The sequence below is a fragment of the Phlebotomus papatasi genome, chromosome 1, assembly GCF_024763615.1.
Source record: "Phlebotomus papatasi isolate M1 chromosome 1, Ppap_2.1, whole genome shotgun sequence".
In the NCBI taxonomy this organism is placed as follows: Eukaryota; Metazoa; Arthropoda; class Insecta; order Diptera; family Psychodidae; genus Phlebotomus; species Phlebotomus papatasi.
In genome coordinates, this window is record NC_077222.1 from 88,194,273 (window position 1) to 88,218,732 (window position 24,460).

General features: G+C 32.4%; 1 protein-coding gene across 7 annotated transcripts in view; it reads right to left on the reverse strand.

The window, feature by feature from the left end:
• LOC129797963 (protein sprint) overlaps window positions 1-24,460 on the reverse strand; it is a 179,183-nt gene that overhangs the window by 70,560 nt on the left and 84,163 nt on the right. For 3 of the 7 annotated variants that reach the window (XM_055840862.1, XM_055840863.1, XM_055840860.1), the window contains exon 1: window positions 2,097-2,592. The exons of the other annotated variants lie outside the window; for them this stretch is intronic. The gene's annotated coding sequence lies outside the window, so the exon portion shown is untranslated. Of the gene's footprint in view, window positions 1-2,096; window positions 2,593-24,460 lie in introns of those variants that run through there. 7 annotated transcript variants of the gene reach the window in all.

Genomic DNA, 24,460 nt, shown 5'->3' on the forward strand with positions numbered 1-24,460 from the left:
TGGTAATCTTAGCGAAAGGACTTTAAGGATAATTCTTAATGAACAATAATTCACAAAATATAATTTTTTGAGTATCTACAGATGTATTAATTTAGTATTTGTCTGTCTTGTAGAATTTGAAAAACATCAGTAATAGTAATTTCCCAAATATTTCAGTTTGCCTAAATCGAAAATTAAGAACTTAAGTTTTTTTTTATTTTTCACGACAAAACCTTAAATTCGAGTCCAAAATAATTATAATCAAAGCGATAACACCTGAAAAATAGTGAATTAAAATCGGAAAAATGTTTAAGTAAAATGATGTCTACAACTGATTTCGTTCTTAAAACATTTTTCTTTCAATTTTAGGTTTTTTTTTAATTTTCTGAGTCCTATCATTTCTATTTCGATCATATACCACGTGAATCGTTCTTAATCGTATTTCTAAAAAAATTAAAGCTTAATTTAGTAAAGTTAAATTAAACTTGCATCTTAAGAATATTTAGTTTTAGGAACAGTTTTTCAAACTGTTATTAATTCCTGCTGAGAACGGACTAAGAACTTTTTCGCTCCATTCAATTTTTATATGCTACAACGTTTCGCGAATACAATGTCCCCTACATCAGGTTTACAAAACGTTTTAAACATTTCACATCCTCTCCATGATGATGAGCTTCAACATCCAATCTAGTTCACCAATCCCAGTCCAAGTCAAGTGTATTGAGATATACCTTACGTGTTTCTTCCTTAATTACTCTAATGTAAGTTTCCTTTGAAAATGTCAAAATTCTTTTTAAATAGTGTAACGAAAATTGTTCAAAGCGTTTTGTGAACCTGATGAAGGGAACATCGTATTCCCGAAATGTTGTAGCAAATATAGACTAAAAGAAACGAAAAAGATCTTAGTCCGTTTTCACCAGATAGTTACTGCACTTCATCAGATTGTACATAGTCGAATGCTATTAATTCTTATTAGGTTTATTTTTCGTATTTTAATTTGTTGTATTATTCGTGCTAGCAATTTAATACTAGTAATCTTGAATGCAAACTAAAGTTCATCCAAAAATCGTAAATCCTGGATTTTTAGTCCAACTAATTTTTTTGAATATCTATAAAATTATAACTTTACGATAATATCGAATCGATAAATCTGTATCCGTTAGATTTAGTGAATGACGACATTTTACGCATTATTGGACCGTTTTTTGTATCATTCATAAACGAATACGATTCCTTATAAATTATATATATTATTTACAAAAAGTAAAACCATCATTTCAATTTTCCAAAATCGACAGTCGATACTATCGAAAATGAGTTATCATCTCACAACACCTTGAGTTAGTTAAAGTTAAAATTGAAAATTACCTAAAGAATTTATTGAATAAAAATACATATTAAAAAATTCTGGACGCCATTTTTATTTCTCGTTAATTTTTTTTATTTAACTTGTTATACTTAAGATTCTAACATTACGATTTCGACCGTTTAGGACTCAAGTGAAAGGTCTTTAAAAATTCTATCAGTCACGAATGAATGCTTTTCGACACCAGAGGCAATTTCAATAATATTAGAAAATAAAAACATTTATATTTCTTGAATGAAAACTCGTTTACGCTTGATATAACCGAACACACCCATCGTTAAGGATTTTTACAGCTTCCAACTTACTCTAGCAGACTCGTTTTAGTCCACGTGTTTTATTGTGTTCTTTTATACGTGGTAATAACTTACTAATACTAGAATCAAATGTGATTGACGAGCTGTTCAATGCTAAAGCAAGTAAATAAGCAAAAGATTTTTCGCTAATAAAAAGACCCGTTCCATAAAGTATCTTATTAATATACCATTGTATATGCCAAATAAAATTTTACTAGGGGAAATTTTCCTTGAAGACTCTTGAGAATTGATTGAATTTCTTGTGTATCTTGGCAGTGGGAGAGAATATGAGAGAATGGAGAAATGCACCAAAAATATTGTATCACTTTAAATTTAGATTGAGGACTTTCAATGAAAAATCTATTTCAAGTTTGCCACTATAGAAGCACTTTCACCAAGCCATACAAAATTTTGTGATTTATCCATCATCTGGCACAAAATATAGGGGGAAAATTCACCTGAAGAGTTGTTCTTTCGGTTAGTGACCACAATAAATTATTAATTCACATTTCACTATGCTATATGGTTCAATATTCCACCTCACACTGTCTCTCCTTGTTTTTCTGTATTAAATCACAACGAACTTCCGTGTTCGCTAACGCACAGAGTCATATAAATCTGTTGATCAAAACAGTTGCAGAGTTTGTCCAAGAGTGGTCGGCAGGTATGCGTATCGCCTGTCGAATTTTCATTTGTCGGGGGGAAAATCTCATTAAACATTTACTCCAATTTTTGGTCAGGGGGGGGGGGCACACAACAAAAGACCAAAGACACCGAAAATGCGGGAAAAATTCGATATCGCAGCCGGAAAAAAGAGAGGTTGAACAACCGCCAGTGGTTTATTTTTATTGTGCCCAGAAGGCAGATTAGGCGCGCGATGTGAGACCGCGAAGCCCAAGTCAAAAGAATCGACCAACACGAGCAAGGTCTCACACACAACTGACGAGTTCTCCTCAGGCCCAACAATAAGCCAAGTGAGAAGTATAACCAAAGCAATTCCCCTTCGCGAGATGAGAGGACAATTCCATCGACTCTCTGAGGTGCGTACGCAGACACTCCATGGACACATCCCCACCAAAATCGCGCATTCCCGACAAATGCATTGAGGAAAAAAAAACATTTCGCAGTTCCTCCTGTTTGTAATTAAAATTACACATGAATAAATTCTCGCGGGTGTTTCATATATGTGCAGAAAAAAACCGGCCGCATTTGTGAAATAAATAAGCCCCATTCTCTCTCGGTTCTTCCACGAAGTTTTTAAATAAAAGGGGTTAGGAGAGGAAGGTACACATGCTGCGCGACAAGGGCGACGCCCTATGGCACCCCTACAGTGCACATTTCGTTCCGCGACACAGCTGACCGATAAGGTTTAGTGCAGGCAATTTAATTCCCGATAGGGAGATAGAATGAGCCTGTTTTTGCATTTAATTGTCGACTCAGTGACAATTTATCACGACTAAATATGATTATTTCTAATACTCTAGAGGGGAGAAATATTGAATTTAAGGACATTAATTGAGAAGCTGCAGAAGAGGGTTGCGATAGGGATAGTGTCTGTTTTTTTAGATATAAGCTTATGCGATTTTAAAATTACATAATTAATCAGAAAAAGAGATATTGTCAGATTGAAAGACTTTTCAGAATTCTGAATCATAAGTTATTTATTATAGCGGAGATTTAGATTATCAACTAGTGCCATAAATGTGTAAGATTATAAAAAATTTGCTATTATTCCTTTTCAATGGAAGATTTGTGATAAAAACCATATAGGCATAAAGTTTTTTTTGGTGGGTCACTGAAGACCAAAATCGTTATCTCATACCGTTTGAGCTACAAACCAGGGGAATGAAAACAGTGTGCAGTGCGCATCACTTCTGATACTTTCTTTTAAATTTTCCTTAGTTCTTCCACAATTTATATGGGATAAGGGAAGAGCACCAGCGATCGGCAGTGTTCCTCGGATCGTTAGGTTATTATCATATTGTTGCACCAATTTAAATGAATTTTTAAAAATTATTTGCTACTTTTTACCATTTAACTCACACAAAAATGCAGTGCATTGGCTCAGATTTAATTTATAAAACCGATTCTCCGTGCAAAACCTGGTGTGACATGATAACTTCTTTTCGATAGTATCGACTGCCGATTCTGAAAAATTTAAACGATAGCTGCACTTTCTGTAATTAATATAAATGTTTATCAACAGTCTCATTCTTTTAAGAGTGTCGTAATGAATAGCCCAACAATCCGTCAAAAGTCGACATTCGCTTAATCCAACAGATATAGATTTATCGATACTATCGTTTCGATAGTGTCGAAAAGTTATCATTCCACCCCTGGTTAAATTCTTAACTGTCCGAGGAACACAGTACCTAGTTGCAATAACATTTATTTTTCTTATTAATTTATCGTAAAAAATTAAAATTCTAATGCACAGATATAGTTAAATGGATCACTAATATACCGATTAGCATACAGGAAACTACCAATTAATATTTTGAGGCTTATATTTTCAACTAAATATCAAGCATGCCTCTTAACATTCCGATCTGAGGTGCTCTTCCCTTATCCTCAAAATCTGTTTACCACTTTTAAACTAATACCTACCCCCTGGCTATAACTCCAAAAACAAGTTTAAAAAAAAAACGTATTGTATATCCAATATACAACTTTTCAGGAGAGCTATTTGAAGTTGGCAAATTCCTATGCTGTCCGTGTGTTTCTTTTTCGAAAAAATTGTACATCTCGTCGTCCGGGTATCGGATAACCACCAAATTTTCATCAGTTGTACAGATGAAACACATCTCTCGGAGTAATAAAAACAAACATATCTCTCTAACAGATCTCTCGGAGTAATAAAAGGATAAGTTAACTTACACTTTTGATTATGAGCGAATAAAATGAAAAAGAAGTTCGTCATTACGGAAATTTATGAGAAAGTACGGGCATTTGATTCAAAGTATAATTTAATCTCATACAAATTCCGTCAGTTTTGAAAATATCGTTAGAATTTGGGAGGTCAAAAATGTCAAAAGTACCTCCTGAGCGTTCGAATTAGGAAGACTCTATTGTATGACTCTCATTTTAAGCCTTACCAGTAAAAACTTAAATAAAAATATTAGTGAATTACAATTTCAGTAACAAAAATTATGATTTTAAGGCATTTAAAAAAAAAATGTCAATAAATAGTCAATAAAATATCCACTTTGGGGAATTGCGCCAAATTTCGGCCAGCTTGCAATTTCGCGCGCATCTTTTATTTCACATGTTTTCATAAATTTTTTGTTTTTGCATACATTAGAGAGAGATTATGTAATTTAAGAGAAACTAGTCGTTTCGATGAACGAGATGATATGAAAAAAAACTTTGGGAGAATTCCGGACGGGCAAGAAGCTAGGAGAATCAAGGTGGCCGAAATATTACTCAAAGATAATGTTTATATTTTTATTCATTTTAAAATGTATTAAGGATTATTTTAAAGAAAACAAAGATTATATATTATCTACAAGATTCCAAGGAACACTTCTTTAAAAAAATTAACAAAAACGTTCAATTTGTATCCAAAATATTTCCTAGATATCAAACTTAAGGCTTTGGTGTTTGCGTGAAACTATGCCGAAATTTGGAACAGTTACCGATCTCTAAAAATTGTAATGGTTAGTAATTAATTGAAGATTTATCATAATTTAAGTTGCAGAATGGTTCTTAATTTGTAGGTAAACAGTCCTTTTGCTAGAAATATTTCAGTATTTTAAGGTATAGAAAACCATAATTTTTTAAGGTTGAATTTTGAATTTTTACAGCAAAACCCTATTAAAGTATACTACACATAATGTTACAATCTTTTCGAAAATTTATAACTGAGCGGATGAGATAATTAATTTAAATTTCTAAAGTGAATAGATTTTAATTGAAATATTATTTGTTCATTATTGCGTTTTATGTTCCATTTATTTATTTCTTTATTTCTTAGTATGTGATGTTGACTATGTTAGCAAATAGAACTACTCATAGAATAATAATGATTGTGAGTTGATTATGATTTCTTAAAGAAATATAATTCTCTTCATGATTTTGTCTTCCTAATTAAATTTATTTATCTTTATTGCTAGAATTTACTATGGATTAATAGGTCTTATAGATTTTATAACAGTAAACTTTTTAAATGTATTTTTCGGTAATTTTAACATATCCACTAATTTCAATTAAATCTTAAAAGTAGAAAAAATAATAAAAAATTAAATCTTTTGCAGATAATTGTATTACTTTGGTAAATAGTAATTGTTTAAAAAGTTTTTAGAAAGAATATTTGTGAATCGGAGTGAGTTTATATAAAATTCAATTCTAATTTAATCTGGTAAGTAAAAATTGTAATGCAATTAGCTAGAAAAATTGCCTTTACAAAACCTTTTTAATTAATTAATTAAAAAAATCGTTTGTAAAAATCTACAAAACTCGTTTAATTCTTACAATAAAAAAAAATTGTGGAGGCCCGTAAGATGACAAGCAATTTTAAAGGTTAGAGGAAAGCAGTTATTAAACGTTTTTTACAAAAAGATCATTCATATTTAAATTTAAATTTGACTTTGAAGAGAATTCTTAAGTTCTTTGGTCACAACATCACAACATTAGGGGGAACTGGGGCAGTAGTAAACTGGGGTAGTTGTAAACACTGTGATTTTTTCATTAATTTTAAGACTCCAGAGGATAAAACCCACAAGCATTCATAGATACCATGGGGATGTATGTCCACAGAAGAATTGGTCAATAAAATCCTAATACTTTAAAAATAAAAATCATTTTTCCCTTAAATGTTGATATTTCAATTATTTTGGTCATTTGGATTTCCACCTGGAAATTAAAAACTGTGTAAAATAATCGAAATGTAGCAATACCAGTTCTTTCTTATATCTTTTAGGATTATATTTATGGATTTACTAGAGAAATTGAGATTCTCATTATTTCAAAAGAATTAATAATTGGTCAGAAAACAGCATTTGGGGTAGATGTAACCAGGCAATTTCAATTTCACAAAATGAGTAGGTAAAAGAGCGGGAAATTGACCTTCATGCGAAATATCTATAATTCATAGATTACGAAAGAAATTGGTGGCGCTGTGTTAAATAAAAAGTCACATGATGTCAAAATATGGGGAAAATCCATTGAAAAATGTCTTTGATATGCATGCTTTTAGTTTTTTTGCTATTTTAATTATTCTTTGTAAAAAGTGTCGTGATTTTTTGAAAAATATACAGTCTTTATATATCTCTTAAGTAATTAAAATAATTGAAAGTGGTGTAAAGTTAATTTGAAGGGTGGGAAAAAAGGTGTTTACATCCTCCCCAGAAAGTGGTTACTTCTACCCCAGGTATTTTGTGAAAAGAGAAAAATGCACAGGGACACAAATTTTATTTTTATGGAAAACTCAATTGTTTTCCAGCATCCGCATTACCCTCGACGAATTGCCTATACCCAAGGGTAAAACATGAGCTAAGAAATATTTTCCAAAAAATTACGGTGTCCTTGGAAAATCACCTCAAAGCATCTATCGAAAATGGTTACATGTGCCCCAGTCTCCCCTAATGCCATAAAAATTTTTCCAAAGCCAATATCAACGTTTTCTTTATTAAATTGTTTTTGCAAATAAAACCGATCAATCATCTGTAAAATTTCTTTCCTGGCAAAACCCACAATTACAGTTTGACCTCAAGAATTTGAAATATTCTATTGACACGATCAGCGCCATAAACCAAGCTCCGGACATTCTGATTCACGACCATTTGCGGTCTGGAGTGTGCAAGAGAATTCCACGAAAAGCGATCAGCACTTGACTGAAGACAAACAATCGCAAACAGTTTCTGTATCAATAACATCTCATTTTGCGATGCAGCAGACCATTTCCGCCAAAAAATTCCAAGTGTTTGAGATTTAACGGGCAATTTGCAAATTCATGGAAAAAAAGCAATAGCTGCCTCTTAGTGAGAGAACCGCGAGATTGGGGGAAAGAGGAGAAAATGTGCGCGCGACAGAAGAGGAAGTGAAAGAAGGAGGGTTTTTTTTTTGGGATGAGAAACTGAAGGAGAGCAGTATAGAGTTTCAGATGCTGGAGATGACTCACCTACCCCGCCCTGTTGCTCCCAAAAACGCGATCAGTGCCTCATTCCAGTGACTTCTAGTAATCCCCTTTAGTGAATGGGTATAGAAAAAGCGGCGAGGATGGCGAACAAAGGGGCACCCATTCACAGTTGTGAGGCAGAATACCCATGAGAGATCTCGGTGCAGGAGATTAGATAACGGCCACATGTGTTGGTCATCATTTTCTGCATGCACCACGCGATAATGGCACATTTGTGCTCAACCAGCCATCATACAGCAAAAACGGATCGCGAGAATTATCATTGCAGATATTGTTTAAATTACGCGATTTTTAATTCAATACCTACTTCCTTTTTTCTGTAAATTAATTCAAGTAATTCATCTGAGACTATTTGATTGTGAAATGGTCATAAAAATACAGTAAAAAAATGTTATTAATAAAAGTAATAAAAATTTGAGTAACATGCAAACTTTCCCGGAACACCACTGGAGGCGCTAGACTGATTCAAACCCTTTGAACAAAGTTTCTAAATCAAATTAATTAAATAGAGCACAGAAAGATTTATAAACTACTTATAAACATTTTTGGTTAATATTGTAGAATATGGTTCATAAAAAGCTTTTTTTTTTAATAAGTAAAAAATTGTTCTGTCATTAAAAAAAATTTTAAAAAAATGTCTGTAAATTCGATGTTGTAGGACAGTAAACAAACCAAAATTGGTCAAAAATCTCTTTAAAGGTTGCCTAAATAATCATTTATAATTTTTTATGTTGCTAAGTGAGGTTATGTATAAAAATATAGAATACAGTAGAACCCCGCTATAGGCCATTGCTCTATAGTCCACAATTTATCGACCGTTGATTTTAAAACACTGATTTTAAGTTAGGTTATGTTTTTTAGTACGAAGATGAAATGTTGTCATAATTATCTTAATATTTTTGGCAAACTTTATTGAGTAGTTGTGATAATTGTGATCCATAATGAAGAGAGCGAGGACAAGTACCACAATCGCAAAGAAAGTCGAAGCCGTAGAGCAATTTCAATACTAAAAGTCGTTGATAATTTTAAAAAATGACATGGACTATGCGACCCAAGTGTCAAATCTGGAACCAAATATGGACTATAGCGAGGCTCTACTGTAAAATACTTTAACCTTTATACTGGCATATTTTTACGAGGTTAAAACTGAAAATCTGGAAACTGAAAAGCTTTTTTGGCGCCAGTATATTAATAAAATAAATTATTAAGTTTCTTTCTTATACAAAGAAAATTATTCGAAACGGTTTTCCGGCAATACAATCTGAAATTACATAAAAATGAAATTAAATCAAGCAAAGGTCTTTCCTATCTTCAAAAACATACCATAAAATTATATTTATTTTGCAAATGACGAAGCCAAGTCTTTTAATCATTAGCAATTTAGGTTAATCAGTGATCTAACCTCAATTTTAAGATTTTTGAATTGTTTAATTCGCTAGGTAAGAATTTGTTAATATTAGTTGATGTTAAGACTGTTACGAATTGTACGGACCTCGTGGAATATTTTAAATTCATAAAGCAGTTTATGTGCTTCTAAAAGCGAAAAGACTGTACACATATAACCTCAAAAATCAAAATTTTCTTTAGAGGTTCCGACAGATGAATTTTGCTAATTTTGATTTCTTTTGTTATGTATTACTTTAATATTATATGTTTTTCTAAGTTGCTTTTAGACTCGCCAGATCATTCAGACAATAATGTTTCTAATACTATAATTTTTGAAATATTCTGAACATAACCACAAAATTCTTTATTTTTCATATTTTATTTTTACTTAGATATTGCTTTTATTTAGATAAAAGTACATTCAAATAGTTCTTGCTAGACTCTAATGAATGGAATCATATCAAGTTTATTATATCTTTAAAGCAGTTAATAAATTTTAGAGATTCTTAATTAAGAATAGGAAGATGACAAAATTACCTTTTTTATTTTTATAAATAGACATTACTTTGGTTTGGTAATTAGAATATTTCTATTATCTCCGGAGCAATCTAACCCTAACCATAACCTAAAAAAATCTCATTTCTTAAATATTTTCCACACTTTTTTCAAATTTTTCTCACATTATTTTTTTTTAAATTACTTTACGTCAATCCTCCCGTATTTTATTACAATCCATCTAACGTCTGTAAGCATAACTTGATGCATATTCCTCGCATCCGGTGCTCAGGTCGCGGATGAACAAGAAAAGAGATCACGAGGTCGACCAGGTGGGATGAGCATGGAAAGAAATGGGTTGTTGGACGTTTATGCAAATCAATCACCGCTGCATTTTGCATAATTCATGCGTATTGCCTTGTTTACCAACTGCAATTACTCCTCAACATCTGCAATTGTATTTCAAATGCCTCTCTGCTCCTTTTCAATATCCTCCTGGACAATGAGCCATCAATTCACCCAACCCAGGGATATCCCCAAAAGGGGCAACACAATCCCCAAAACCACAACCTCTCTCCAATCCAATTCAGCTTTTCCGAGGCTTTCATCAGAAGCTGCAAGTGATTTACCTAAATTACACTTTCAGCCAATTTGCCATTCAATCAAAAAGTAACATTCAAAACAACGTTTCGCTCCAATTGTTCATCAAATGCGGCTAAAACATTGATTCATTTATTTTTTTCTAATAAACAAAAGAGAATTTTTCAATTTGGAGGAACAATTACCTTCGAGCGAAGCTGAAAATCACCACAATTAGCAGGTTGTTACAAGTTAGAAAAATTCCGATTAATAGAAAAGTTTTTTTTTTTTTGAGTTCATGGAACATAGAAAACGTATTGCATTTCTTTCGCAAAAGATTTCATGTTTTCTTTCCCTTGACATTTGCACAAGAAAGTGCAATGCATCAGCGGAAACGGTAATTAATCATAGTGTTAATCAATATTGATTGCTTGGGAGAATTTCATAGAGATTTCATAGGTTGGCTTGTCTTTTGGATTTAATGAAGTTTATGTTGAAATTAATGCTCTTGAGATAGAAGATATATCCACCACGCTTTTGTTATTTTATTGGAAAATACTTGGTGGTTATCAACTTTGCAGATTTTCCCTCTTTAATTGCAAATATGTTTACTACAAAGTTATTTTACAGCCAAATTAGACATCTATTTTAAGTTACTCTGTAAAATGGTACTGTTACTTTAATTAGTATAATTCGGATAACTATAATTTAATTTGGACTACTATTTCCAGGCCGATAGGAAATTTAATAAAATAAGACCATTCTAGAAATATCTAAATGATCACATAGAGAGAGACGAAAGGAATTACGTAAAGAGGTAACAGTATCATTAGATAAATCAATACAAAGTTGAGCTTATTTGCAATCATTTTTTCTGTAAATAATAAAAAAGAATTAGGGGAACCTGGAGCACCACCAAACACGGGGTAGCACCAAACACTGAGATTTTTTAATCAGATATTCGACTTCAGAGGACAAGACTTATAGAAATTTATAGACGCTATAGGGATGCTTGTCCACTGAAGAAATGATAGGGATATTCCAAGTAGTTTAGAAATAAAAATTAGTGTTTGGTGCTACCCCGTGTTTGGTGGTGCCCCAGTTTCCCCTATTTAAATTGATGATCACATCACAATAAAATAAACTGAACTATATCATTAAACTGATTAAATCAATTCTAATTACATAAATTTTAATTGCTGAGTTTGAATACTAGTTCTTTTAGGATCTAGGATAGCTAGTCCATAAATTTAATGATAAAGGATTAGCCCAAATTATCATACATTGAGAGATTAAATAGAATTTTAGTTTAAAGGCTCTGCAAAAATTTCTTTTAGGTGATATTCTACAACCAAATTTTACGAACTAAATAATCTTGAGGATCAGCCTGAGTTTATTTAAGCCTTTAATTGATATTTTTTACTGTAGCAAATAAATTTTAAAACCATTTTTAAAATACACTGACTTGTTAGAATAGGATTATAATTTTGAAGTTTTTGAATGATAACGTGGGGTGAATAAGCGTAGGGGGAAGTGGGGCATCTTTGAAATTGAGATTTTTCACATATTTTTAAATATAATTCAGTCTTATCGTGATATAATTTAGCTTCTCAATCTGTTTGTGTAAATAAATTTCATCACGATAAGGCTTAATTTTATTTAAAAATAGGTGAAAAATCCCAATTTCAAAGGTGCCCCACTTTCATAAGTTCCCTACTTCCCCCTATGGTGTAGGATTTGCAGGATGAGATGTTACCTGGATTATAGAGAATATAGATCTTAACTTAATCAATTATTTATTTATTTATTAATTTTTAATTTTATTATGCTTCAAATATCAATTTTATGCTATTTGATTAAAAAATTACAGAAAAGAATTTCTTGCAATAAACGAATTATCTTGAGATATTCCGTTGACTTAAAGACAATAATGGCAAAAAATCAAAGACAGTGAAATGTTTCAGTCGTAAAAGAAAATGGAAAATTTTAAATACAAGAAATACTTCAGAAATTAAATCCAATATAGAGACATTTTACATAAAAGCTATATAGGGTACTTTGCTGAAAGTTGGACAAAGCTAAAAGTCGGACACACCAAAAGTCGGACTATGAAAACAGTTGCAGTACACAAACTCATATAAACTTAAGCTCTTTCTTAAGAGTCCGCCTTTTCAAATTTTACTTTAAGGTCACATATACCATTAAGTAAAAGGGTATCGATGTCAGGGTAAACCTAGGGCAGGATGGCTGGATCAAATTCAAGATCTTGCCTGGAAAAGTCTTGAAATCGACACCGTAAACCTCTCTGAATTGGAAAAGGATCGACAAGTGTAGGTTGCTAACCTGAGTGTCTTAAGACCGCGACCCCGGTAAGGAGAACTAGTTGAAAATGAATGAATGAATGAATAGATCCTCATCTAAATTTTCTAACATACCCATGTTCGTTGCTATAGCAAATATTTTTATTTTAGTGATATACTTCAGTCGAAATTGTTTTCACCTCGCAAATTCAATATCTTAGTTGAAATAAAATTAAAATTGGAAGTAAATAAAATCAGACCTTGTAAAAGTTATCAAAAAGTTGAACAATGGTACCATTCAAATGAAAAATGGACATATTTTTTAACACTTTACTGTTATTAAATTCTTCTGCATTACCGACTTTTCTTTGCATTGGTTTCTTTCTCGACTATTTTCTCCGGTTCTCGCCGTGTTCTAAAACCACCAAATAGTCGTGACAGGAGTCAATACAATGGAAAGTCGATTATGTAGAACCACGTGAGAACAGTAAAGTACTAACATGTCCATTTTTCATTGGAATAGCAGCATAATCCATTTTATAATTGTTTTCCTTCAGGTTATTGACCATAAATATAAGACCATAATTATTCATAAATAGCAAAGGAAATCATATCTAAATTAAATAATACAGATAGGATATTCTAGTTTTACTTTTGAGGTATATTGAGCAAGCTAGTCCATATTTTATTTATTTACTGAAAATTTTATCAAATTCTGTGAATTAAACACATAATTTTACCAGAGCTTTCGACACTTATCGTGTCTTCCTCAGGCAGTGGTTATTGGTTGGTCTTTTCTTTAGGATTTTATCACTAATTCCTCTACATTCTTGTGCATCAGTTTTGAATTTTGTTAGGAGCTAATTTTCTTCTTTCTTTTTTGCACAGCGAACGGACTGGTACTTGACAAGTATCAGTCCGTTCACTGTGCAATTATTTTCTTCCTTCTTTTTTTGCACAGCGAACGGACTGGTACTTGTCAAGTACCAGACCGTTCACTGTGCAAAAAAAGAAAGAAGAAAATTAGCTCCTAACCAAATTCAAAACAGATGCATAAGAAAGTAGAGGAATTAGTGACAAAAATCCTAAAGAAAAGACCAACCAATAAGCACTGAGGAAGACACGATAAGTGTCGAAAGCTCTGGAAAATTTTATCGGTTGAGTCCAAGCATTGTTATGAAAGTATACAAAAAGTTTTTGTTTTTTTCTTTATTTATTTATTTTTTTTGTTTTTAATAATTTTAGCTGAGATTCTTTACAATCTCATTTTCAAAAGCTTTTGCACCAAGTCAGGATTATTTTTCTACTTTGAATTCCTTTCAGATTTTGAGACAGGACACCCTTAAGACTACTTAGCAACCTTTCAACCGGGCAGTGGAAAGGGTGAATGGTTAAATTGTGAGATCAGTCGATGGTACAAGTGTAGGAAAATTTATGTGAGACTCCCCGGGCCCCTTTCAATTGTTCTCTAGCCGTTCAAATCTATAAATTATCTGGCAATTGTATACAAAATGCATCGAATTCAGGAGGCAAATAGTCTCACGAGGGTGGAGTCTTCTGGCGTTTTAAATGCCTCCCTGCAAAAGCTCCACTGCAACTGTGCACTTTTGGCATATTCATCGTGTCACGTTCACTTTCTCACCCCAAAACCGGTAGAATATATTCACAAAATGGGTTTAGATGTGGATGGTTTGAGGGCATTTTTTCACACAACGCGCATTGTATATTAATTCCTTCGTGTGCCCGACGATGTCTGGTGCATATTAAGAAGTTTTAGGTGATCCACCTTTAGGAAATCTAATCATGTTTGATATTCAGAATAGTATTGGTATGTGGAGGTATTTCATAGGGAAATTACAGAGAGAGTAGTATTAAGTACAATTGACACGCAGTCATTTGGATCAATTAATTCATCACGTAATTGCAATTATGAATGGGACGTTTTATGGATTGGAGTGTATATCGGAATCAATGGACAACTCTTGTGATAATTTCATTGTGCTCTCTGGCAAATGACCTCAACCATCGAGTGCAAGTAAACACTTTTCCATGTGATTGCTCTCCAAATGGCGAGGGGTGCTGCATTAGGAGAATTCTCACCCTCTGTGACATGGAAAATGTGTGGCAATAAACATTTTATGTTTTCTCACACTATGTATAGGAAATGGCTCCATTTGCTTCGGATATCCCTCCCACTCCCACATGGACAAGACTCTGCAATTAGAGAAAACACAGTGCAAGAAATTCATTCTGACTCATAATCGCGCAACTTTAATCAAACTTTTTTTCTGCAAACATCCAACTTCATCTATTTTGCCTCACAGAGCCTCTTATTTACACTTTCTCCCCTTCGGCTGAATCAGAAGAAAAAACACGGTAGAAAATGTTAAACAATGGACAAAGAACTTTTTCCATGTCTCTGGTAGTTCGACTTGGAGGTTTATGTTGGTGGAAGCAAGATTTTTTTTTTGTCAAATTCCCAGACATACTTTTGAGAAAGTTTTTGGAGGAAATTGAAGAAAATTTGTTCTACAGTACAAGTTCTTGTCCTAAAAAATAATTACACTGAAAAACCCCAAGGATTAAGACGAAAAGTTTGCTTGTTGAAGCTTGTACAGCGAATTTTTAGAAGTACACTGAGAGAAAAGAATAAACAGATTAATATTGATGTGAAACTTTTAATATTGAATTACTTAGGTAGGACTAGATTTTGAATTCCGAACAAATCAATTTAGAGTTCGACAACTCTCTTAAAACGTGATGGAAAATAAAAATTTTACGGTGCTCTGGATTTCTTTAATTTACTTGATTATCACACTCTCAACTTAATCACTGGTTGATAAAAATAATATAAAGATAAACTTACAATGGCTTAAAGGTCTCTCAAAACTCCGGGACACTCAATTTTATTTCCTAATTTTCAATTCTTATGCTAAATGCACAATAACTTTTGTTTAGTAAACATGTTTTTGATATTTCAATGAGAGTGAGTGATATCTAGATTTAGTCATCTCGCTCATTCTCATGGGAAATTTTAAAAACATGTTTAGAAACAAAACTTATTGTGCTAGTCCCCGGCGAGTGGCCTTAAAAGTTGAATCCAATTTCTTACTTTCACATACAAATGCGTATGGGAATTTTTCTGCACTCGTGATCGTTATGCTAAATATACTAAATTTTTGTTTAAATAAATTTTTTCCTTGAAGCACTGTGAGCTGAGTCCGAGATCTTGCCAAGGCGAACTTGCCAGGCGCTTGTTATTGTGCGCCGGTCATTATAATAACGTAGTATTGGACTAACAATTCCTAGTTAGTTCTTTGACTACCAATGCTCCATACGTAGCCTGATATAAATTGTCGCAGATATGAGAAAAAATGCTAGAGACATTGGGTCATATCCTTGGACTGTGTATCCATAAAAGGAGACGCATTACTCGCCACAACAGGATCTATGACTTTGTAATCACGAAAATTATCCGTGTAGATCCTGCGGTCGTGATTATCAAAGAGGTACTGATCGCCCTGTCGTCCTGGGCCCGTGCCAGGTCCGGCCTGATTTTGTAAAATTGGGAAGGGCTCTAATTGATCGACCTGACAGTTCGCCACGAGGATGGGACGGGACTCGACGAAGGGCAGCAGGGCAATAACAATAAATATGGACTTTTGGTGCCTACTCTGGCCCAAAGGTTTGAAGTGCTCTCAGGCAAAGTTCTATTGCCACCTGTTTTTTTTTTTCAAAAGGTCGAGATCGCTTCTAAACGCGTGGTTCACGCTTTTTCTATGAATTCCCTTCGTAGTTCCATTGTAAGATATTATGACTTGATGGACTACGATGGGCAGTCAAGACTTCGGGACAGTTAGTCATGTAATATTCCTTTAAGGTTAAATTATTCTTGAAAAAGTGGAAAAATAAATAAAATTTAATCCTTTGACCCTTTGAGACAGTTTTCGCTGATCGAAGTTCAGCAATAAAAACGAAAGAACGAAACCGATAAACAAAACTCATCAACTGTCTTACATCTAACCTTTAAAAAACCAACAGAGTCTAACTTGGTGTATTTTTTGACTCTATGAACGATATGGACAAAAATAGCTAAAAATTTTAACTAATTTTCTGACGATACCAATGCCTGATAATTTTCACTCTAATGAAAAATATTGTGTTTGATTATTGTAGTTTCTTTTCCAAAACGGTTTTAATAAAAAAAAAAATTAAAAGTATGAAAAATAATTAAAATCAATTTTCAATATGAGAATTAAAATTCGTCATTTTTTAGCTTAAAAATTTACTATAGAAAATAGCTAGAGACTTGTAAAAAATATTCTAGATTCCTTCGACATTCTACTTTGCAATTACGTACATATAAGGAAAAAATAGCTTAAGGTAGTCAGGAAAAATTATTTTCTATATGGGACACCGGTGTTCCAATTCTCCTTAAAGGGTTAAATATTGAAAAATTAATTACATGCATATTTTAAGAAATTCATAAAGTTTTATAGCGACATTGTACCGTTTAAATATGTGTTATTTTTGAAAAGTTTTTAAACCGATCAGTTCAACCGGTTTAGTGTAAAAAAGATAAATTTGTTGCATTCTTTTTAAACTTTCAATTCTAAATACCCAGTCTGACACAGGGTAAAGAAACCAGGAGCTAAGATTTTAATTAGCACCCATCTCGATTGGCATTTTTTAGGCCTTAACGCTAAGATCCGATAATTTCTTGGAAGATTCACTTTGTCAGTGACAACTAAGCAACACGGCCACCAACTCTATTTTCTCAGTTCCGATGCTCGCCGCTACGAGCGCAAAACAGTATCCTTCACATTTGATAAGGGTGCTAAGGGGTATTTTTTTACTGGAGCTTTTCAATTCAGTCTTTAATCTCTTTAATCTCAGTCTAGACTCTTATCTAGTCATATTTTTTTTAATTATGATAACAAGATGTGCTGTCAGTTTGGCAGTTCGACTGACATCTGTCATTTTTCGTTTTAAATTCGAAAACAAGGAGTTGACAGCTGGTTGATTGAAAACATTTTTTGTTTTTTTCCTTGTGAACAAAATATTTTAAATCCAAGGGTTTAATTAAAAGTGAATTAGCGAAAAGGCGACCCAGTTAGTGCATGCTGACTTATTTCAGTATTATCATTATTTCATAAATTTTCTTTAATATTTTTGATAATTTTTTTTATATTATGTTTCTGAATGAAATAGTGAATAATTCTATGGATTTAGAAGAAGTAAAAAAGAATTTCATCAGTCCAAAAATAAGCGTTTATGTAGCACTCTTCGGAAAACGATCCAGTTATCCCACCTTACTATACTCCCCAGATTCTGTAAAAACAATATATATGGGTTCCCCGTGAGTTTCCTGGGTCCCCCATGGGCTCCTCAGTCAGATTGGCTCTATTACTTCAAAATGAGTTACCCCTTCGAAAATTGAAAAGAGTAAAACTATGATTAAATTTCAACAAGATATAATTAAAGCGCTTGACAAATTTTCGACAATAAATTTGCAAATTGTTAAGCATATTTGTAAACAACTTTAATAAATAAAAACATATTTGCAATACTAATAGAATTTTTGTTAACCTTATTTTTGCTTTAATGAGAATTTTTCTCAGTGTATGAGTTAAATCTCATAAAAACATCCTTCATCTCGTTTTTTCTTCAAGCAGCCAATTTGAATAAAGTTCGTGAATTTTTTACTCCGAAGCATTGGCCTATTTTCCTTACTATTTCTTCCCCCAAGCGGAAAATAAAATTATAACCTCCAGCATTAAACTAAGCGATAAAAATCTCAATTTCTCTCTATGGGAGAAAATTGTCACTTGACGGAAAGGCGTCGTCACGAGATCACGCAAAAGGAAGCCTCAAAATCATGTCTCATTCCAATCAAATTGTGACCATCTCAATCTGTACCCGCCAAGTTTCACCTTCCGTGCAAATTCACAGAGACAGTGACGTTCAATTCAATTTCCTGCCCTAACTTTCCGGGTGTCTCTAAACTTCATTTTAGGTGACGAAAGTGTTTTTGGGGAAATTCATCAAGAGCCACGGTTGATTTTCTCCATTCAAGAGAGCATGAAAGGCAAAAGGGTGACAAAGTTTTGGCGGTTGGAGCAAATTTAAATAACTTATGTGTCTCATGAATTCAATGGCACTCAATCACTATAAAATCTGTCACTTAACATCCCTCAAAATATCATTCTGTTCTAAGTCCCCATCATTTTACAGCTTCAATATTGAATTTGTGTCCTCATTGAGCTTCCAGCTGAATTTACAGCCCGTCACAGAACACACTTCATTGACAAAATTTAATGTGGACTTTCTGCAATTACTGCACCACAATTGGATTTATGTACACAGATAGACAAAACAATGAAAATTCCACTTTAAATAATATCAATGGCTGTGTTCGCTGAGCACAAAATAAAACGCATGATGTTGGGAAATATTGCATGAATTTTGTGTCATTTTGCACTGTTACCATTTTATTGCACATGTAATCAAATATTTTGCCGCAGAGAGTGTCAGAAAAAATTTGAAGGTGGGTAAATGGGGTGCTACTAGTCATCCCCTAAGCGGTTGGTAACAAAAGTTTCTTCGTAACTTTATAGAGAGAGATTGTCTGCCGGCAGGAAAGTACCAAGGGGTTCTGAACTTTGTAATTTTATAGAGGAAAAGTGCATTGAATAACACTGTGCAACAATTTCAAACTTTTTTTTGTCCCTGGGTTCTTATGCTATTTTTTCTATTGCTAGGGTCAAATGATTTACGAAAATACTTATCATTTTGATTTCATTTGGATTTTGCGCCTGGTATTTACGAAAAACGGTTTTTTCCGTTTTTTGATACTTGGGTGCCTATATCTCCGAATCTGCTGAACTGATTTATTTCTTACTTTGGAACAATTTGTTGTCCTTTACATGTCCGATAAATCTTCTGAACAGATGAAGTTCGTACAACTGACACCAGTGGCGCTGTAGTCACAAATATGTCAGAAAACATGGAAAAATCGAACTTTTTAGCAACTTTGATCAAAAATATCTCGAAAACTAAAACTGTCTCTAACAATCTGTTTTGTGGGTTTGATAGAGAATTTAATCAGCTACATTTTCGTTCATATACAACTTTTCTCTCAGATTATTTTTTAACCTCGATATTGAGGTTCAAACAAAAAACGAGCACTCAGCCAACTAAAGAAAAACTTAACTATTTCGCAAATTTTGACTTTTTCTTTTGAAGTTTAGATAACCCAGAGTATTATTTTCACTTTTCTTACAGTTGTAGGACTTTATTAATACTTATTGCATTATAAAATGTGTTTAGATATAATACAAGGTAATAACTCAAACAATATCTTCAGTAAGATTTCAGTGTTATTTCAATCTCAAAAGACTATTACAAAAAAGGCATATTAACTGCATATTGCAAAATTTTAAATATTTCAAAGAATATTTCTTGTTAAATTGACGTTTTAGAATCAATAAGTATCTATTTTACCTTTTACATACCAGTTACATATGGAAACTTTGCAAAAAATCCTTTTTCTAGATTCATTTCTTTTTATAATTCTTTAAAAAAATTTCCTACATTTATCTACAATCCTACAATTTTAACCTCATAATTACGTGATTTTCGTCGAAATAAATCTAAAACTAGTTTTTGAACTTGTAATTGTAACTTTATGTATATCACATATGTTAAAGTTTTATACAAGTTTCCAAGTAATAAAATAATATTTAAAAATTTAAAATGTCATATAAAAATCACCATAATATCGATATTTAAGTATTAAATAATATAATAAAAGCTTGTACTGCCTAATTGCGAGGAAAGAAAGCAATAACACTCGAAATTGTGAAGGATTTATTAAGTTGGCTGAATGCTCATTTTTCGTTTGAACCTCAATTTAGAGGTTAAAAAATAATCTGAGCAAAAAGTTGTATATGAACAAAAATGTAGCTAATAAAATTCTCTATCAAACCCATAAATCAGATTGTTAAGGACAGTTTTAGTTTTCGAGATATTCTTGATCAAAGTTGCTACAAATTTCGATTTTTACATGTTTTCTGACATTTATGGGACTACAGCGCCACTGGTGTCGGTTGTACGAACTTCATCTGTACAGAGGATTATGGGGCATCTAAAGGAGAACAAATTATTCCATAGTGAGAAATAAATCGGTTCAGCAGTTCACTAATACTGTAGGCAAGTAGGGGAAGGTGGGGCTACTTTGAGTTGTAGGGCTAAATTGTTATACGACTTTTTCGCATATTTCTAAATTAAGCTAAGCCTTACAAGTATTTTATTTAGATGCACAATTATTTTGAGTATCCAAATTACATCACGTTAAAACCCAGTTTCCATTAGAAATATGCGAAAAATCGTGTAGTAATGTAGCCATACAGCTCAAAGTAGCCCCACCTCCCCCTGCAGTTAAAATAAATTATTAATAGGGGAATGTAGGCATAGTTCGCACAGAGTGAACCTTCAAACGATGCGAATTTTCTCTTTGTTTGCAAAGAGCTGACTTACCATTTTTCATATCGTTTCATGAGCTTAATGATATAATAATTATCTATCTTATGGCTAAGAAATAACGAACTAGATCTTTGCAAATAAAGAGAAAAATTGCGTTGTTTGAAGGTTCACTCTGTGCGAACCACGCCAACTTTCCCCTAGTATTTAAAAAAAAATTTTATGTGTTTTTATTGCACTAATAAAGAAAGATAATTTTAAAATGACCTCGGTAGGGCAGCCTGAATAAAAATTTATATGTATGTCATTTGCAACGATTAAAATTAGTACAGTGCTACTCCAATAATGATCACGCATAAAGAATTTAAACACAACTGAAATAATTTGCAAAATTACAGAGTAAATGACATACTTTTAAAATACTTTCAAATAATCTCAAAATTATACTGTACACGTGTATATTGTACATTTCCTTAAAAACGCAACAAGAGATAAAAACACCGGATGGATTACTAAATTGGATAGAATTCAATTAAATTTTATTATCACCTCCGTTTTTAATTTCCATGCGACCATCGCCGTCTTATCGTTTTGTTTGAGAAACTAATCCATGAAGTTTTTTTGGTTAGTTTTTTGGACTAAAAACAGTTTAAATAATAACAAATAACAAATAATTAACAAATAATATTCTTATTACAGGGCCGTAGCTAGAGTTGAATTTAAAGTCAAGCATTAACTTCACCGAAAATATATTTTGTTCACAAAAATCACCAAAAATAAGGTTTCAATGATTAAATTTTTAAAATCTTTAAATGAAAAATTTAGAAAATATAGGTTATATTAATGTTGTAGTTTTATATGCCTAAGAGCTTAAATTAATTCTTTTTTAATCTGCTGAAAAATTGAGAAATTATTATATTTTTACAGTCTTCTCAATCCACGTAAAACCTTCACTATCTTGAGAATTCGTAAATGAGAAAAGGAAATATTTTGAGTTTTTTTTATGTAAGAAATGTAAGAATCTTTACGCTCCTTTGGCTCAGAACTATTGAAAAACTTTATTTCATTAATAACAATGCCAAATTGATGGATAAATATTATATTTTATTTTTTTTAAGATGTTTGAGAAAATATTTAAATTTTTCACAAAATTATCGTTTGACTATTTCCATACGATTTTAACCAATTGCATTAAGTACTTCAATCGATCACTCTATTAGATTAGATGCATCAGGCCATTTAATAGGACATTAATTTCTTCTCTACCATATTATACTACGAACAGTTTACTTAGAGCGGATCTTAGTTTCTGGTTTTTAAGGTAGGGCATTGGAAGTTTTAAGGTAGGGCATTGCCACTCAATGCTCAGCGCAACGGCCTAGCCTTATTAGCGGATTGTTTTATTTTTTTTTTAGAGAAAATGCATTGGCAATCGTGCAACTGTTCGCTAATAAAGTAATGCTAATGTAAGTAATCAACATTTTCGATCTAATTGTAATTTTAGTATTTTTTTATTTGTATAGATGGGCGAATTCGTCTGAATTTGACAGATTTGTTTATTATATTATTGAATCCAAAACTCAATTTACTGAACCACTACAATCCCTCTGTAGGTATAATAGATAGCAAAGATATGGTAATAGTGTAACCTTTTAGTAACATTTAGCTCAATATCGACTACAAGATACAGTATCACATCGGCCAAAAATTTCTTGGCAAAGTTTTATTCGAGAAATCAGGTTAGAAATAATTATTAAAAAAAATACTTTTCAATTTTTCTTTTTGCAAATGAGTGGCCTGTAATCCATAGATTTTATTTATGTAGGGTCGCATGAACACCTCTACAGGGAACCTCTATTGATACTTTTGGTAAAATATTGAAACTTATTTAATGTATCTAATAAAATGTAAGTAATATGGCGTTTTTTCGATAAGGGTAAGTATTTAATTTTTTTATTTAAAATGGTACAGAGTAGGGTGTCAATAGGTGTTCCTTTCGCCCTATGTCAAAAATAAATAATTTTATTTGATATCAAAAAAATTGTGTTCCAAAGGTTGATCATTTTTATCGGCCACAAGTTTCTTGACACATTTGAAAAAGACGCTGCATAAATGACTTAATGAGATTTCTGATTTTGGAAAAGTTCTGTACATATATATAATGGAATAATCCATATATAATGGAATATTTTTATGATATCTTCATTACCAATAACCAGAATGTCCCAGTCTATATAGATTTATTTTTCTAATACATTCAAGTTATTAATTGGACATTAAATCTATTATTTGTACTTATAGTTTAGAAACTCTGAAGCCTTATAATTAATTGTGTTATTATTTTTTGTCATAAATCCTAGGAATGTTTTTATCTTGCAACTGGTTTAACAGACTTAATAACAGACATTGTGCAATCTTTATGTCTTCTTCGTGCGTCTGAAATGCATTTGAAACAAATTGATTGATGAATTCTATGAATAATACATAACTATTGTACACCTCATAAAAATTAATAATCTTGCCGCAACTGTAATCGTTTTCTCGGATAAATAGTGACTATTTCATTAAGTGACTCAGAAATAATTTCAATTTGTAAAGGTCCACTTTGGAAGCTTTCCGATGTAATCCCTTGAGGCCTAAGCCCCTTGTTTATCTGAGATCAGCATCTTCAAGAGCTCTGTCTCACTTCCTTGTCCGCCTATAAATTTCACTTTAGGAGAACTTGAAACCATGATTCCCACTCCAGCAGATCCTGGCGGGATCTGAGGTGTGTAGAGGATGAAATTTGCAATGTTCTGTCGTAATAGAGTTGGTGGATGTTTAAAGTGCTGCCGGTGGCACAAAATCCAATTCCAAGGCAGCTCAAGAGATGCTCCACAAATAAAGGGGTTTCACACTGAATCCCCCAAAAAGACGTTGAATTGTTGTGCTGTTTATCGCTTTCAACAATTAACATTTTCTCTCATTTTCCCCATCCCGGAAAGCACTTGATAATTAAATATTATTCCCAGTGGGAGATGTGCATGTTAAACATAATTTTAGTGGTGAGTTTTCTCGCTTGGGAAATTCTACGTGAAGGAGCTTTTCCTTGACTTTTTGTCATTTTGCGAAAAGTGTTCTTGATGCTTCCCAGAAAGCTGCTTAGGATGGGAGTATTTCCATATACAAAATGTTGCTCATCGTGTTTTAGGGACTAAATGAGACAAACCATCCAACAATGATCTAAATTAATCTTGTGCCATAAGAGCATTATTCAACATCAAGTACTTCATCGCAGGCATGTTTTTGGGGTTTAATGAATAAATTTTATGTATACGTGAAACAATAGAGAGCCCCCATTGAGGAGGTTCAATGGCTCCCCAAGGAAATAACACCATGTGAATTTCTCTCAAAATATTTCCATCCAGAACTTTTTTACTACATCAAAAACTCTATATTAATAGTC